The sequence below is a fragment of the Oryctolagus cuniculus genome, chromosome 10 (genome assembly GCF_964237555.1).
Source record: "Oryctolagus cuniculus chromosome 10, mOryCun1.1, whole genome shotgun sequence".
Classification (NCBI taxonomy): Eukaryota; Metazoa; Chordata; class Mammalia; order Lagomorpha; family Leporidae; genus Oryctolagus; species Oryctolagus cuniculus.
The window spans coordinates 23532015-23548471 of record NC_091441.1 but is presented as its reverse complement, the minus strand read 5'-3'; the positions used below and the strand labels follow the sequence as shown (position 1 = coordinate 23548471).

The 16457-nt window shown below is 40.7% G+C and overlaps 1 protein-coding gene across 2 annotated transcripts in view; it reads left to right on the top strand.

The window, feature by feature from the left end:
- RAB27B (RAB27B, member RAS oncogene family) overlaps positions 1-16457 on the top strand; it is a 178610-nt gene that overhangs the window by 25869 nt on the left and 136284 nt on the right. Inside the window, exon 3 of one of the 2 annotated variants that reach the window (XM_070050167.1) lies at positions 12634-12700. The exons of the other annotated variant lie outside the window; for it this stretch is intronic. The gene's annotated coding sequence lies outside the window, so the exon portion shown is untranslated. The remainder of the gene's footprint in view (positions 1-12633; positions 12701-16457) is intronic. 2 annotated transcript variants of the gene reach the window in all.

Genomic DNA, 16457 nt, shown 5'->3' with positions numbered 1-16457 from the left:
GTTTTTTATGGTTTGTCCCTGGTCTATTGACAAATCCATCAGGCTAAAGAAAGAATTCATCCCATGGTTACTATTATTAAAGTTCAGTAAACTGTTTGACTCTGCATTAAATAGTGATATTAAGGATCTTTCTACTAGGGTGATTTAAAAAAAGATTTATTTATTTATTTGAAAGGTAGGGTTACACAGATAGTGAGAGAGAGAGAGAGAATCTTCCCTCCTCTGGTTCACTCCCCAGATGGCCACAATGGCTGGGGCTGGGCCAGGTCAAAGCCAGGATCCAGGAGCTGCCTCCATGTCTCCCATGTGGGTGACAGGGGTTGAATATTTAGGCCATCCTCTGCTGCCATTCCCAGGCCATTAGCAGGGAGCTGGATTGGAAATGTAGCCACTGGGACCTGACCTGGTGCCCATACGGGGCCACCAAAATCAAAGGCAGAGGCTTTACCTGCTACACGACAACACCGGCCCCAAAGAGTGATTTTATCTTGTACATTTATTAACTAGTTCCCTGGATAATGAAACAATTCTCAGACACTGTCCTCAGACACTGTCCTCACTGCTTAGATGTCCAAATAGAAAGAGTTAGAGAGCTTTAGGCTCAGGAAGAAAATGAGAGATGTTCTTTCCATCTCAACATTGGATAAACATTTTAGCAGTCAGATCATTTTTCTACTGCACAGTTCCAGAACCTATTTTCATTATGGGCAGCAATGTAGCATAACTCATCTGAATGTTAGAACAAGAAAGGAAACAAGGAGCTTTTCTCACATTTCCCATTTGTAGGACGCCTGCCTGAGTTTCCACAGCTTGGCAGTTAGATGTCTCCAGTCAACATGTCACTTTCTCTCAAGGGAAGGCTTGCCCTGGGGTTGGCTAATGTGGCCCTCATGAGGGCAAAGTAATTACTTTCTAATCACACAGATTAATGCTTGGTGCTGACTAGGGCCTGTGGGCATGTCACGTCAATGTCCTGAACCACCGTTTCCCATGGACATGAGAATAGAGTAGGTCTTTACTAAATAGTAACTTTCAAAAAACTGATTGGATGGCCGGCACTGCGGCTCAATAGGCTAATCCTCTGCCTGTGGCGCAAGCACCCCGGGGTTCTAGTCTTGGTCGGGGCGCCGGATTCCGGATTCTGTCCCAGTCGCTCCTCTTCCAGTCCAGCTCTCTGCTGTGGCCCGGGAGTGCAGTGGAGGATGGCCCAAGTCCTTGGGCTCTGCACCCGCATGGGAGACCAGAAGGAAGCACCTGGCTCCTGGCTTCAGATCAGCTCGGTGCACCAGCTGCGGCGGCCATTGGAGGGTGAACCAACGGAAAAGGAAGACCTTTCTCTCTGTCTCTCTCTCTCTCTTTCACTGTCCACTCTGCCTGTTAAAAAAAAAAAAAAAACTGATTGGTGATATTAAAAAATAAGAGGGAAGTAGAGTTATTTTTTCTAGTGCATTCTTATTAACAAATCAAAGGGGGCTGAGAAATTAATGGAAAAAAGATGGCAAGATTAAAACTTGTTCTTTATTTTCAATAAATTTCTCCTGTTTAGTCATAAAATCTAGTTGTGACCTCTCTTCATAGCAAGCATATTATTTTGGAAATTGTGGGTACTGAAAAATGTCCCTGGCATAAAAACCTGAAAACTAAGTGGTATCACAATTATTCTCAAAGGTTAGACAAAAACCTAGTTAAATATTATGAAGGGCGACCCCAACCCTCTAAGGGACATATGAATCTTTGAGTATATGCAGGTGCAATACTTAACAATGTTTACACGGGGAACACACATTTAGGCAATGTTGTTGTTTCCTGCATATCACAGAGTGCACTTGCACAGACCTGGATGGAGTAGCCTACTGCGCCCCCCAGGCTATCTGGTATCCAGCCTCACGTACACGGTCTGCTGCTAATGAAACACCCTTCTGTGGAATATGACTGTATAATGCAAAGCTCAAGCAGTGCTAAAAGTCTGAACAGCACCTAAACAGATTTATTGCCTACTCAGTGCTCCTTTATGCCAACATAAACACGGATACAAATACTTCCTTCCTTTTGTTACACAAAAGTTTGTATACTGCGCACACTATTATGCATCTGACTTTAAAAAGTATGGATGCATGAATAAGAGGGTCACCACTATAGAAGGAGCCAGGCTAAACTTCAAGGCCTTATCCCAACCGTGTGTTGTGTGCTGCTGAAGCAAATCTTGGCTCCGTGGCTTGGTTCTCCTCTAGCCTAGAGGCAGAAGGTGGCAGTAGGGAGCAATGAAAGGCCTCTGTCATTTGAAGACTTGTTTCCTTGTGAAAACAGCTCTGGAATTCTAACATTTTTCCCTCTGGCAAAATCAGTCTTGAGGGATTGGTTTTAGCCTGAAGGCTTTTGCTACATATAGAAGTGTGTTTTTGCATGAAAGTTAATGCAACTATTCACTGGAGAGTGAATGTTTTATAGGTAAAGCTGGAAAGAGAAAAAGAATGTAAAGCAGTGCTTATTTTTCTGATTAGGACAGATGATAGGGAGAAGATCCTTCTCCAGCACTTGCATGTAAAGGTGACTTAATTTTAACCCTGGAGGCAGCTCGGAGCTCCTGTAACAGTCTCCGAAGAAACTTACATGAGAGGTATTTCTAGGAGTTATAGTGGGGGTGGAACATGGGTTGACATCTCTATCATAAGTGAGGTTTGTTTTGTAGCAAAAATGTCTGCTTGCAGCTTCATCTTCCTAACTTTGTAAGTATGTGAGCTTATTTCATCTAAGCTAATTGTGCGCATACAATGACCTATACTTATTAGAATAGAGGGTATGTGGAAATGAGGGTCAAGGACAGACATATTAAAAGTATAAGACTGCTTAAATGATTTGTAATTTAATTCCTAAGAGTCTAGTTGCCATTCCTACAATAGATTTACCTTCATTTCTGTGTTTTTCTTCTGCTAATATCCAAATTTATTTGCATTTTCTGAGCATCAAACAAGTAATTATAAGAACAGTGCCCTGAGGACAGCTGGGTGGTGGGTGGAAACCAGGCTGTCTTCCACATTTTCCATGTTTCTAGGTTGTGACAGAGAACACAGCAAATCCCTGGAGTGAAACCACAAGGAGGAGGCTGCCAACTTGAATACCAAGACCAAAGGCTCTCAGCTGTGTAACATTCTAGTTTCTTCTGTAGATGTTGGCCATATCCCAGGACACTGATGACAGGCTCATCCCCTTATAAGCATGCAGGGCAGCAATGTAAATTTTATATTCATCCATTCCAAGCTGTGGGGACAACTTTGACAGGATGATCAGACCATGTGCTAATTTTGGAAGCCTACAGGATACAGGAGCTGGCAGTCCTCAAATTTTGTCTCCCAATTTGGGACATGATTTGCAGCAACCTAGAAACAGAAAAATAGCTTTTCTTCCAGGTCCTGTATAACATAATCTCAGGCATACCAGGACACTAAATGTATCATCTATGCCAGTTACTCCACATCTGGCCCTTAATTCCATACTACCACAAAACACCCCCTTCAGGTATTGTACAACCAAGCTTGTACAGATGGTAATTTTAACACTTTATGTCAGTGCATCAACGTAGCTGAATTACAAGCTCTTTTAGTGGAGGTACTCCATTATTTACTCAGCACATATTTATCGAGTGTGTAGTGTGTACCAGATCCTCTTCCAAAGGATGTTAATAGAATCCATGTTGTCCTGGAGCCTTGGACAGCACATTGGAAGTACATCAATGCATCTGTAATGTGTTAGGTGGGAACAAGTAATGAAGAGCAAGGAGTGAGAAAGTGTAGGCTGATTTAGACTGGATGGTGACCACATGGTCTTTAGGCAGAGACCTGAGTAAAGTAAGTGAATGAGCCGTGCAGACAATGAATACAGGAAAGAGCAGTTAAGGCAGAAGACGTGGTAAGTCACAATGTGCAGTTTCTCAGAGGAGTATTTGGCACAATCAAGGAAGAGCAAAGTGGCAAATAGGGTTAGAGAAGGGGAAAGTTAGTAGAGTAACAGGAAGTGAGGTCAGCTCTGGAGCAGGAAGCCAGCATGAATAGAGTGATCTCTTGGAGGACTGTGGCCTTTTTGCCCAGTGAAATGGGAAGCCATTGGAGGAAGGTGTGGCAAAAGAGAGAGAGATCTTTGTTAATGGACCATTTAAAAGGCTCTTTAGAGAACTAGCTGTAAGGGAGCCAGGACAGAAGCAGAGAGAACAGTTACAAGGATGTTACACTAGTCCATATAAGAGATGACAGTGACTAAGTCAGTGCCAAGACATAATTGAAATCCATTAATTATCTCTCAAGAGAATTCGGGCCAAGCAGTCTGCCTGAGTCTCTTAACCACTGCAAAGCTTCTCTTAGAGAAAAACAATGAATGACTGTTGTATTACAACAATAGGTTGAGTTTATTCATTGGGAGGTTTTGAGCCATATCTATCTGTAAATCTTTTAGATTGCTTGTATGGGATCCAGACAATAAGACTAGGGTACATGGATGCTTAGTATTCTTTTCACTTTTCTCACCTCAAGACGAAAGTTTTAGATATTTTCACTTCAAAATATGACAAGGAACTCTTCTAAAAATTATTTTTCCTTTAAGATTGGGGGCTTTATTATGATATTAAAATTGGGAGGCTGAAGTGTTAGCTGACTCTATCGCCAGAGATCTAGACCTAAGAATTTGTATAAAAGTATATAAAAGTATTTACAGTCAACACCATTGCTATCCGAGGAAGAAAGCCACTTCAAAAATAGACATCAGAAGTACTCGTGCAGTCAACTTATAAATATTATTTTGTTACAGCAGTATGTAAACCATTATGGTGGTAAACATGGATACAATGATGAATCAGTGAAATTGTACCTAAATCTACAGCTACATACAAGTGTAATGAAAGTCGCAGGATACAGATGTGCTGGGTGCTGCAGGAGCATCCAGAAGGCAGGTGTCTCCTTCTATGTGTGAGAGAAGGGGTGTCAGCGAGTGCCAATGCGTGAAATGAGTCTAGAAGGAGATTGCTAGCTAGACAAAGTCATCCACTGATGAGTTTTAGTTTGGGTCTGAGAAGAGGAAAGTTAGTGGAGGCTCATTCTGAAAAAAGAAATATTGCCCAACTGCAGAAAACTTTGAAGATTATGCCATTGTTTCAGATGGCAAGACTATCCATTGACTAGGCTCCAAGTATGAGCTGGGACTCCTAAGTGTCAGTTGGATGGAAAAAAGCCAGAGAGTTGACTTTGATTTATGGATAACAAGAATATTATTAGGGCAGGCATTTGGCCTACAGGTTACGACAGCAGTTAAAGCAATTATGTCCCACTTCAGAATGCCTGGGTTTGACACTCTGCTCCAGCTCCTGACTCCAGCTTCCTGCTAATGCAGACCCTGGGAGGCTCAAGTACCTGGGTTCCTGCAACTCACATAGGAGACTCTGGTTTTGTCTGGGCTCCTGACTTTGACCTCCATTTGGTTGCAGGCATTTGGGAAGTAAAGCAGTAGATGGGTGCACCCTCTCTTTCTCTATGAACATTATTAAATGCAGTTGCCATTGAGAGAATTCCTGGTAAGATGTGAGCCTTCTGTGATGCTAATAATTTCTAAAGACCTGTTTTGAAGTATTTCCACATGGGCCACACTTTATCCCACAAAAATATTCCTGACATTGTGAAAGAATTGTTTAGAAATAAATCTGACCTTATTTTCTATGAATCAGAGAAGCTTATAAGCATAGGAGTTTTACAAGTGGTGCATCCTAGGTATTTAACCCTCATTTAGTTTTTGTAGGTATTCGATCTTGCAATTAAGATAGAGAGGTTTAGAATGAATCATGTTTGAGTAAAAACCTAGGCTCTATCACCTATCTATAGTCCTTCTTTACCTTCTTTAGCATCTATTTTATATTCCAAAAATTGGGAAAGTAGTGCCTTCATTGTATGTTTGTAATGAAAACAAAATTAGCATATGTAAATCACCTAGCAATGTGGTTGGAATAAAAGTGCTGAATGCCCAAGTGTTATTATTATAGTAAATCCCCAATTCACTTTTTGTTCACTTGCATTCAAATAATTTATACTAACTTTTTTTTAACATAAAACAACCTTTATCTCAACCTTTATCTCAGAATATTGGCTTGGATGGCATGAGAGAAATACACTTCCTGAGAGCAAAGAGAAACAGCACAGAGATTTAATGTGGACTTGAATTAAAGTAAACCAGTCTCCTCTTGAGCCACCCACTTCTCAGATTTACATATACTTAAGAAATGTGTTTCTGCTTCAGACTCTTTCGTAACATCTCACTGGGCCAGTGTGAGACAGGATTTTTCTGTTTGCCTCTGGTATCCTCAAGGCTACTCACCATTTAGTGGTAGCCTCTCCCCATAATCTCAGCTATCATCCATGTCACTACTGGATTGTCTCCAATGCTGATTATGAAAGAACTCATCCATCCTGTAGAATTTTTCCTCTTCCCTCTCAATATCAACATTAATCAGCCCACTCTTTCTTCAAATTTTTATAAACATTTTAATTAATATAATAATAATGGTTAAGATCTATCATTACTCCTTCATGGTGATACAAATAAATTAATAATAACCTTTTAATGCATATGTGTGGGAGTATGGCCCCTGGCTAGATTTGATCCAGATCTTTGTCTCCATGTGAGAAAGAATTCAAAGAAGAGTCACAGATAAAGATGGGCAGAGAAGCAAGACTTATTCAAAGCAAAGGGAATGTATACACTTAGGAGGGAATATGGGTGACCTTGAGAGACAAAATGCTGCCCTTTACAAGTTTTGAACCTGTGCTTTCATACTACTTGGAGCCAGAAGGAGTGGTTTCTGGGCTAGGGCTTAACTGAACACTCAATGGAGGCACAATTTGGGGCAGGGCTTGAGTACCACCCATTTTGTACCCAGGTTTGGAAATCTCGGAAGAGACTTGGCATGATTTCCTATTCTTCTCATATCTTGTCTACCAAATAACTAACATATTCCTAAATATTCATCCACTTCATGTTCGTTTTCATGTTATGAAATTGGAATTTGCAACTTGAGTATTTTATATTCTCTTAGATTAAGACTTTGTTGGTGGTCGATCCTATCCTACTTAACTTTATAATGGTATATTATACCCACAAATTCATCTGAGTCTACAGTCAAATCTGTAGTATAATATACTTTATAGTGGTATATTATACCTACAAATATCTGTAGTCTAATATACTTTATAATATACTACATGTAAAGTATATTATAAAGTATGTTATATAGTATATATATATATATTATATTATAATGGTATATTATACCCACAAATCATCTGAGTCTACAAATTAGCATATTTCCTTTGAGGATCACATCATTAAAAACATACACTCTTCAAGGGCAGGCCTTTGGAGTGCTCTGAAGAAGTTAGAATGATCATGAAGGGATTCAGTGAGCCGGATTCAGTGAGCCAGATCCTCCCAGAACCTCACAAAAATTCTCACCTCTGTGCTGTAGCACTGTATGGGATTTCCTATATGGGATTTAATGTCCCAAGTATTTCCTTGCTAATAAAATACAAAAATTTCCAAACAAATTGCCTAAATTTTAATGGATTTAAGGCCCCGCCTAAAATAGTGTGGCACTCAGGACTATGAAGGTAACAGGCAAGCGTTACACATATTTTATGTTGGGCTTAAAACAGATGGCCTCAGGCTGTTGTTTGACTGAGTCCCCTGGTTGAACTGGTACCCATCCCCCAGGGAATCTGCGACTGTAACTCTGGGTTGAGGCAGACATTTGTGTCTTCAACAAGCAACCCCAGTGATTCTAACACAGGTGCATGGAAACCACATTTTCACAACTTGGCCCTTGACTTCAGCAATACCAACCTGTCTCAGCCAGATCTCATGACTTTATTCCACTCTGAATGCCTTGTTCTAGTTCCCTGTCTTAAGACTTGCTGGAATGTGTTCTCAGCCAGAGGAGTTTTGGCTCACGGAATCTAACTCCTCCTGACAGGTACCGACAGCTGCAGTTCTTAGCATGAGTCACCGTCCTCTTCAGCAGTGCTATCAGAGACTGTGCAGGCCTTCTTTAGATTGTATTCCACTCCCACCTACAAACAACAGTAAAGAACATAGAAAAAACAATCTTTTCATCTCCAAAAAGAACATGTTATGTGAAAAAGAAGTTACGAAATGACTGGGCTAACACTGTCCAAAGACAGCTAGAATTATTAATGACTTATCTGGAAGTGAGGAGAAATGACACAAAAGGAAAAAAGGAACAAAGTGATTGAACATTCCATAGAACTGCTGTTTAAAAAATTGTAGCTTTCTTTCTCTCTCCCTCTTAGAGATAAAACAATGTTAATTATATTTTCAGTACTAGTTAATATTCTTACTCATTATGCTGTTTGTTTGGGGCTTTTAAAATATCTATTGTTTTAAAATACTACTGACTACTTTTCTTGAATCTTTAATTGCTGATGTTTTAAGGTTTTGCATGAATTAATGTCATGTTTTCAACAACATTGTGCTTGAGCTAAAAACATAAATGACTCATGCTGCATGTATGTACAATGTAAGTTCCATTTTTCTTCATTACTCATTCTAGCGTGTCTCTGCCCATTCCACATGCAAAGGAGCTATTTCCTTCAATTTTCAGTCACGGGAATTGTTGATCCCTTTCAAAATCTTATAATGCCCCAATCTGGAATACTGTGAGATACATATTCTATTTACAGTCACCTGTGGAAAGATGTAACTCTTTCTTAAAACTTTAGGAATCTTTGTTTCATTTGTTTGAATAAAGAAGTTAGGGAAAACATTATGAATTTTACTTGAATTTTTATTCTTTAAAGTGTTAAGATTGCACTGAATGATTATATGGGAATTGTGCTTTCCCTCCTTTTTCTTTTCCTTCTTTCTTTTAGTTGTCATTGGTACAGTACGTATTCTTCAGGCAAAATCAAAGATGAGTAACACTCAAACTTTGTCAATTCTCTGGCGTTAATCACCTAGCTGAACAGATAGAAAAAGAGCACAGTAAATACAATAGGAGGTAATAAGTACTTTGGAAGCAGTATGTCCTGAGTATAAAAGAGGAATTCATTTGTAATTCAATAATATTGTATTGAGTTCCAGGCTCTGTCTAGCTGCTGAGGATAGAAAGCACACTCACAGAATTCAAGGAGCTCACATTATACAGAAGGGTGATGATTAATTATAATTCAATGTTGTGAATACAATGATAGAGAATTTCCCAGGATACTCTGAAAATGAAGAACTAGGAGTCAATGGAAACCAGATGCAGTTTCCTGGAAGAGGATGTAACAGAAATGAGTCCTGGGTGATGAGCAGAATAAGCCAAACAAAAGGCAGAGGCCCAAAGGCACAGAATACAAGGCAGGTCGCAGGGGGAATGCAGAATGTATCATTTCTGGAGAGTTGCATTCTAGATAGAGGTTGTAGTGTGTTCTTGGTGGAGAGGAAGGCAAGGGCCAGTCCACAGAGGGACCCATGGGCAGCTGAACAGATGAGACCTTCTCCTGTCCTAGGAAGACAGTGAAAGCTAAGTGGGCCTTTCAACAGTCTGGTTTACCTTTGAGTTCTTTTTTTTTAAACAACTTTTAAAAAAAATTGATATAAGGTGAACTAACTTCATGTATTTCATTTATACAGATTTAGTAGCATAGAGATATTTCCCACCCTACCATCCCTCCCATCCATGCTCCCACCCAAGCTACTACCTTTGAGTTCTGTCAGGTGTGTTGCTGACTGTCCCGTGAGACCTGGCTAGAAGACTGGGCATTTCTAGTAGTGGTGCTTGTGCGAGAGCAGGGCCAGGTGTGCTGAATAGGAAGGTAGCCGGGAAATACACAGGAGGTGAATCAGCTGCTCTTGGGGATGATAGGCAGAGGGAGATTGATACAGGAAGTGATGAAGAGGGCAGAACTCCAGAAAACACCTACAACTCTTGCCTGAATGACAAATGGGAGGTGGTACCAACTGTATGGAGAAATAGGCATAAAGATGATAACAGATGATATCGATCTGGCTTTGGACCCATTGAGTTTGAGTTGCCTGTGCCACTTCTAGGAGTCTTCTTAGGTCATGAGACATTTCTAAGTAAAAGGGAGTCTGAGAAAGTGATACAGATTGGGAGATCACAAGATCATAGGGTTCATTGGAAAAAAAAAAAATCAGAGTTCCATTTTGCACTCTAAGAATGTAAGAAACCACCAGAATGTAGCAATGCGGCTCCAAAACCCAGGTTGAGTGGAGTGTGTGTTTTAAACCAGCAGCCTAACCATGGACTGTATTTCCCTCAGGTTACAGAAAATATAATTGAGTAGATTATTCCATCTAGCCAGATGTTGGAGGAAGATACAAAAGGCGAATGAGAATTCACAAAGCACAAAACACAGATCCTTAAGAAATCGATCGCCAGGGGCAAGCATTTGGCCTGACAGTCAGGAGGTTCACAAGCCATGTAAGAGTTCCTGGGTTTGAGTCCTGTGTCTGGCTGATGACTCCAGTCTCCTGCTAATGCAGATCCTGAGAGGCAGCAGCCATGGCTCAAGTAATTGGGTCCCTGTGGCCCACATGAGAACCTTAATTCAGTTCACCACTTTCCCCATCCACCCCTGCCTGTTACAAGCATTTGGGCAGTGAAACCAGCAAATGGCAGCTCATGCTGTCTCTGTCTCTGTCAAATAATTAAAAAAAAAAAAAAAAAAGAGGGTCACATCTATTAGAGTGTGAGAAAGTACTGAGGGAGTGACACAGTAGTTTAGAGAAAATACTGAGCTGGAAAATATGGTTCCTAAAATGAAAACTTCTGTGCATATCCTTTTTCTGGGGATATAAACGAACAGTTCACATTTATTGGGGGAACTTAGTCTTCTAGTGGGGTCCCAGCAGGCTCATGTCCTTGGATCTACATTGTGAGGTTAAGACAAGGACGTGGTTCTCCCAGCCACAGAATTTATTCTTCCCTGCAGCCACTCAATTTGACACTTCATAGCACACCACTGGGGCTTTTTTTCTCTACCTGCCTCATGTGTAAATTGAGGCCACGGGGAACACAGTAAGTGGTCAGCCCACTGTTGGTTTAAGCCAGGAGCTTCAGTTCATTCAAATTTAGGGCATGACTCAACGCTGGTTACTCACTAGAATCATCTGGGGAGTTTTATAAAAGACCATGGGGCAATCAACCCCTTAGAGTGGATTTTAATTGCTTAGGGGGATCAGGCTTTAAATTTTACATCCCCCAGGTGACTCCAGTGAGCAGACAACAGGAGAACCACACACAGTCGTAGTAGCTGGAAAGACATGAAATAACTACCCTGCGTGATAGTATGACGTGGTGAGAGGGCATTGAGGAAGGGGGGATGGTAGAGTTGTAAGAAAGCAGCCAGAAAGAGGTTTTGATGTGGGTTTGTTTTTCTTTTTTGACAAGTAGACTTGAACAGTGAGAGAGACAGAGAAAGGTCTTCTTTCCGTTGGTTCAGCCCCAAAATGGCCGCTATGGCTGGTGCAGTGCACCGGCCCGAAGCCAGGAGCCAGGTGCATCCTCCTGGTCTCCCATGCAGGTGCAGGGCTCAAGCACTTGGGCCATCCTCCACTGCCTTCCAGCAGAGAGCTGGACTGGAAGAGGAGCAACCGGGACAGAATCTGGCACCCCAACCAGGACTAGAACCTGGGGTACTGGCACCACAGGTGGAGGACTAGCCAAGTGAGCCAACACCCGCCGGTTTGTTTGTTGTTTTTAACCACTGAAGCTCCCTGTGGCAGGGTAGGCCATTGGCTCAGATATCAGGCAACCTAAATGTTTCCCTGTACCTGCCAGCACTCAGGAGTTGTGGTGGAGCAGAGCTGAGGGGCGGCTGTAGCAGCCCTACTGTACCACCCCCAGCCCCACCATGGAAGAGGCTGTGCCAGTAAGTGTTTAGAGTTGCCAACCTGGGAGGTTCTCCCCCTTTTTCCTGCTTTCCATGCTATCCAGTTGGCACTCTACTTCCAGTGCACATCTCCAGACAGTGCATTCGCAGACTTGTATTCTAACACACCAGTGCATATCGGCTGCAGAATATCTGTGCGAGCTTGACCATTTTATTATAATCCTTCTAGTCTCCACTTCTTCCTCTGCATGTGTTTGCTGTTTTTTGGAGAGTTAAATCTGGCAATACATACACCTGAAGTTCTTCTCTTAGTGCTAAGCCAATTATAAGCTTCAGAGAAAATGCTGATTTTTTCAAATGACTTTTTTTGGGGGGGGATAATTTATTTATTTATATTTTAATTTACACATAAAAAGTACACATATGTGTATTTGTGGAGTACCGTGTGATGATTTGATGCATTTACTGATCTACATTGTGTAGTGTTCAAATTACAGTACACACATCTCTCTCCTGAAATATTTATCATGTTTTTATGGTGAAAATGCTCAGTCTTATAGCTTGTAAAAAATACTTAGTACTATAACTTAGTAACTTAGTACTCGTTAATCAAGGTATCCTGTTGATTTGTTTTTAAAATCTCAGGGTCAATAAAACAGCAACCTTTAGGTAAACAAGATGGCACTGCAGTTCTATACATTACTTACACTTTTTTCTTATTTGTTTTTCTTTTCTACTCACTTAGATTTTCCCCTAATGCAAGAGTCTCTAAGCTTTCACAGGTGAATTCAATATACTGAACAGAAGAACAGGTAAGGTAATTCCCACATAATTTATTTCAATGTGTGGTTTAGATCACTGATTCACATCCAATAGTCCTGTTTTATAAAGTACTAAGTTAATTCTCAACCCACCAAAACCATATAAATACATATACACCTGGCATTTACAAGAAAGATCTACACTAGCAAGTGTTTGTTTTTATGGATTCTCTATTGCCACTTACAGAGGATAGAACAAGGGAATGGCGCTCTGTTTATGGTGATGGCTGAATAAGACTATTCTTCTTGGACAGGAACCTTTGTTTTAAAACACTTGCTCTGTAAAGTGCATTAGCTGTATGAAATAAGTTATCACTATGGTTAAAATGAAAAAGGCTGAAAATAGATATTTTCAGTATGGAACATACTGCTTTCTCAGCACTTTGAAACTGCTTGCTTGCTTACTTACATTTAAAAACACCACTTAAAACTTTCACCCACAGGCAGGTTTTGGATCCAGAAACAGTTTCTCTGAGGGACCAGGCTACGATTGGCTTATAAATCTCTAGAATTCTTCTCCTAGTAACAGTGAGAGAGCAATCATTACAACTGCACACTACATTTAGGTGCCAAACTGGTTAATTTTCCCTTCTAGTTACTTGACATTTAACCCTCTTCAGAGTTACGGAGAGCTCAAATCAAACTGGACAACAATATGGGCCACATTAGATTGTCAGCGATAGTTTTGCAAACAGTTCACCTGACCCCAGATCCCCATCTTCATGAACACTCTTTTGACTACTTGGAAGGCAAAGTCAATATGAGCAAATTCTGTTTCCGCACAGGCATCTGAGTTCTCTCAGTCTCAAATGTTGTGAGGCTTTGGACAGAGATGCTTCTCTATGGCTTACAGTTAAGCAAAAACAAATATGAAGAGGGATGAGTGAGGATGGAGGCAAGAGACCCAGATAGATTCTGAGACCAACTTCTTACAAGTGTTACTTATTTGAAAAAGCAACAGAGGCGTGGAGAGCTAGTGGGGGAGGGAAAGAGAGAGGGTGAGGGAAAGAGGTCTTGAATCTGCTCATTGATTCTTCAAATGGCTGCAACAGGCAGGGAACTGAGGACGCAATCCTGGTTTCCCACAGGGGTGGCAGAAATTCCAGAACTTGAGTCATCATCTCTTCCCTCCCAGGGTGCACATTAGCAGGAAGCTGGATCAGAAGCAGAGATGGGACTGGAGCCAATGCATCCCGAGTTTCAGCTTAACGATTGTACCGTAAGGCCTGCTACCTCTCATACACACTTTTGTCACAAATTCACTCACTGTCACTATGGACAAACAACTTACTCTAATAACATCTCTTTAAAATGAAGGTGTTGGATGATAATTCTAATGTGTACAAGTGCTAAAGTGTTACCAAATGTGAGAGTAGCAGAGGGGAGCTTGGATGTCTCATCCCTGGGAATCATTAATTAGCTTTGTGTCACTTATCTGCTCACTCCTTGGTGCTTCATTTAATATGAAGCTGATAGAGCAGTCTTTATTCTTGTGCCTGGGACATCTGCACCCAAGGTAAGAGTACCTGGGTTTGATTCCTAGCTCTGGCTCCCAACTGCAGCCTCTTGGTAATGCAGACCCTGGGTGGCAGTGGAGATGGGTCAGTAATTGGATTTTTGCCACCGATATGGAAGACTTGAATTGTGTTTCCAGCTGAGGTCTCAGTCCAGACCCAGCCATTGTGAACACTGGGGGAGTGAGTCAACAGCTGGCTCCCTCTCTCCCTCTCTCTCTCTCTCTCTCTGTCTCTCAAATATAGTTTTAAAAAATTTACAAATAAGTCTTCTGATGTATCTCTACTGCTCTGAAATTATAAAACTGAATGTAAGCATGGCAGCAATGTTTGTTATTTTCTCACAAGAGGTAAAGAAATGTTCCCTCTTAACTATTTTCATTTTGTATTCTACTTGTGAGAAGCACTAATGTTTGCAGATAGTAGTTAGTCCATGTACACATGCTGAGTCACCAGTGGTGTCAAGAAATAGGCGTACAAAGTGCTCAAGTCACTGACTGATGTTGCAAATGTTCAACACAGTGTTTACATGTGGCATATTCTGAGGGAGGTAAATGCAAAGATAAGTAGGAATGCTGGATATGATAGAATATGTATCAGTAGAAATTGAGGGTTATTTGCTCATTAAGCAAACAGTTGAGTTAGCCACTACTCTGTGCAGGGTGGCCTCCCAGACACTTGGAGACAATTCATGCTAACTCCATCGTGACCCTTTAGTACAATCCCTCAAGCATACAAGCATACTTATAAATGAAAAACTGAAATTAAAAGATAAGTCTGTTTCATTGCAAAAAAATACTGAAATCTGTGCATGGCTTTTTCAAGTACACATTTCCCACAAACTTTTGACATACCATTGCATATTTTAAGCTATGTGCTTAAGTGCTATGAAAAATATGGTAAGGAGCTATGAAGGCATAAATTAGGGTACCAGATATAGTCTGATGGCATGGAGAAGTATTTATGAGGATATGAAGTTTGAAATGTGATCTAAAGGATAAAGAGAGTGAAACTTGGAAAGAGAATTATTATTTCAGGTAAGATGATGTGGGTGGGAACCCAGGCACAGAAAAGCAGACCAAGAGTGAATGACTTGTGTTGCTGGTGGAGGTGAATCTGGAGCTATGGAGAGAACTTGGAATTTGACACTGTTATGGAAAGCCAGCGGAGGAATTTTAGAAAAAAATAATGTAATTCAGTTTGTTTAGAAAATTCCATTGTAGCTTTTATGTGGTGAATGACCACAGGGCCCAAGGATGGAAGCAGGGAGTTCAGTGAGGAGACTATTGCGTTAGCCCAAGCAACAGACGGAGACATGAGATGGACATGGCAGGACTATGAACATTTTAGTAAAAGGAGAAATATGTGATGTGTGTGTGTTGATGTCACAGGACAACACAAATCAGACAGGAGGTGAGATTCAAACAAGATCATGAAAAACAGAACAATTGTGTAAGACAGGGACCCTCCATGGACAAGAATGGTAGAGCCTGAGGGGCAAAAATGACAGTGCTCTGTCTAGGGGACACTGGGTGGCTTTAAATGAATCCCTGCATTCTTTTATGGAGAAGGAAAAAGCATGAGAATTAGGTAAAAGGTTTTGAATAAATCTTAGACAAATGGGGGGGATATTCCTTAGATAAAATCTAACCAGAACCACCGTTGTATCAATGGACAAGGTCCATGAAGAGGCAGTTAGTTATGAGAGGCATCTTTATTCTCTATTTTGCATTGAATACCAAGAGATGTGTTTGCAAATCTTATATTGGGTATAATTTATCATATTTCATTTCTTTCATTTTCCCTGAATGTCTTGTCTCTTGGGAGTTGTATCTTGTGAAGAAAATCGAGATTTCAGCTTAAACTATTACCAAAGCACTCATAGGTTCATATTAAGTCTCATTATTGTTTTTCTGACCCAGCATGCCTCCTAAAGCTCTTTAAGATGCAATTCCTTGCTTTTCTCTTAGATGAGTAAGATCATTTTCCTTCCTCTGAAGAGAAATATTTTCCTTCAAATAGATATAGTGAATCAAACCATAGAGCTGCTTAGGTGATGGGGTTTGCATAAGAAATCCACAGTTACCAATCCCTGCTGTGTGCATACATTTCCTATCTTGAGAACAGTTTATTTATGTTTAAAATTTTGCTCTATCTGAATTGCTGCAAAACATGTTAAGCCATAGATATTTTTTAAGGTTTATTTGTTTTATTTATTTGAAAGGCACAGAGAG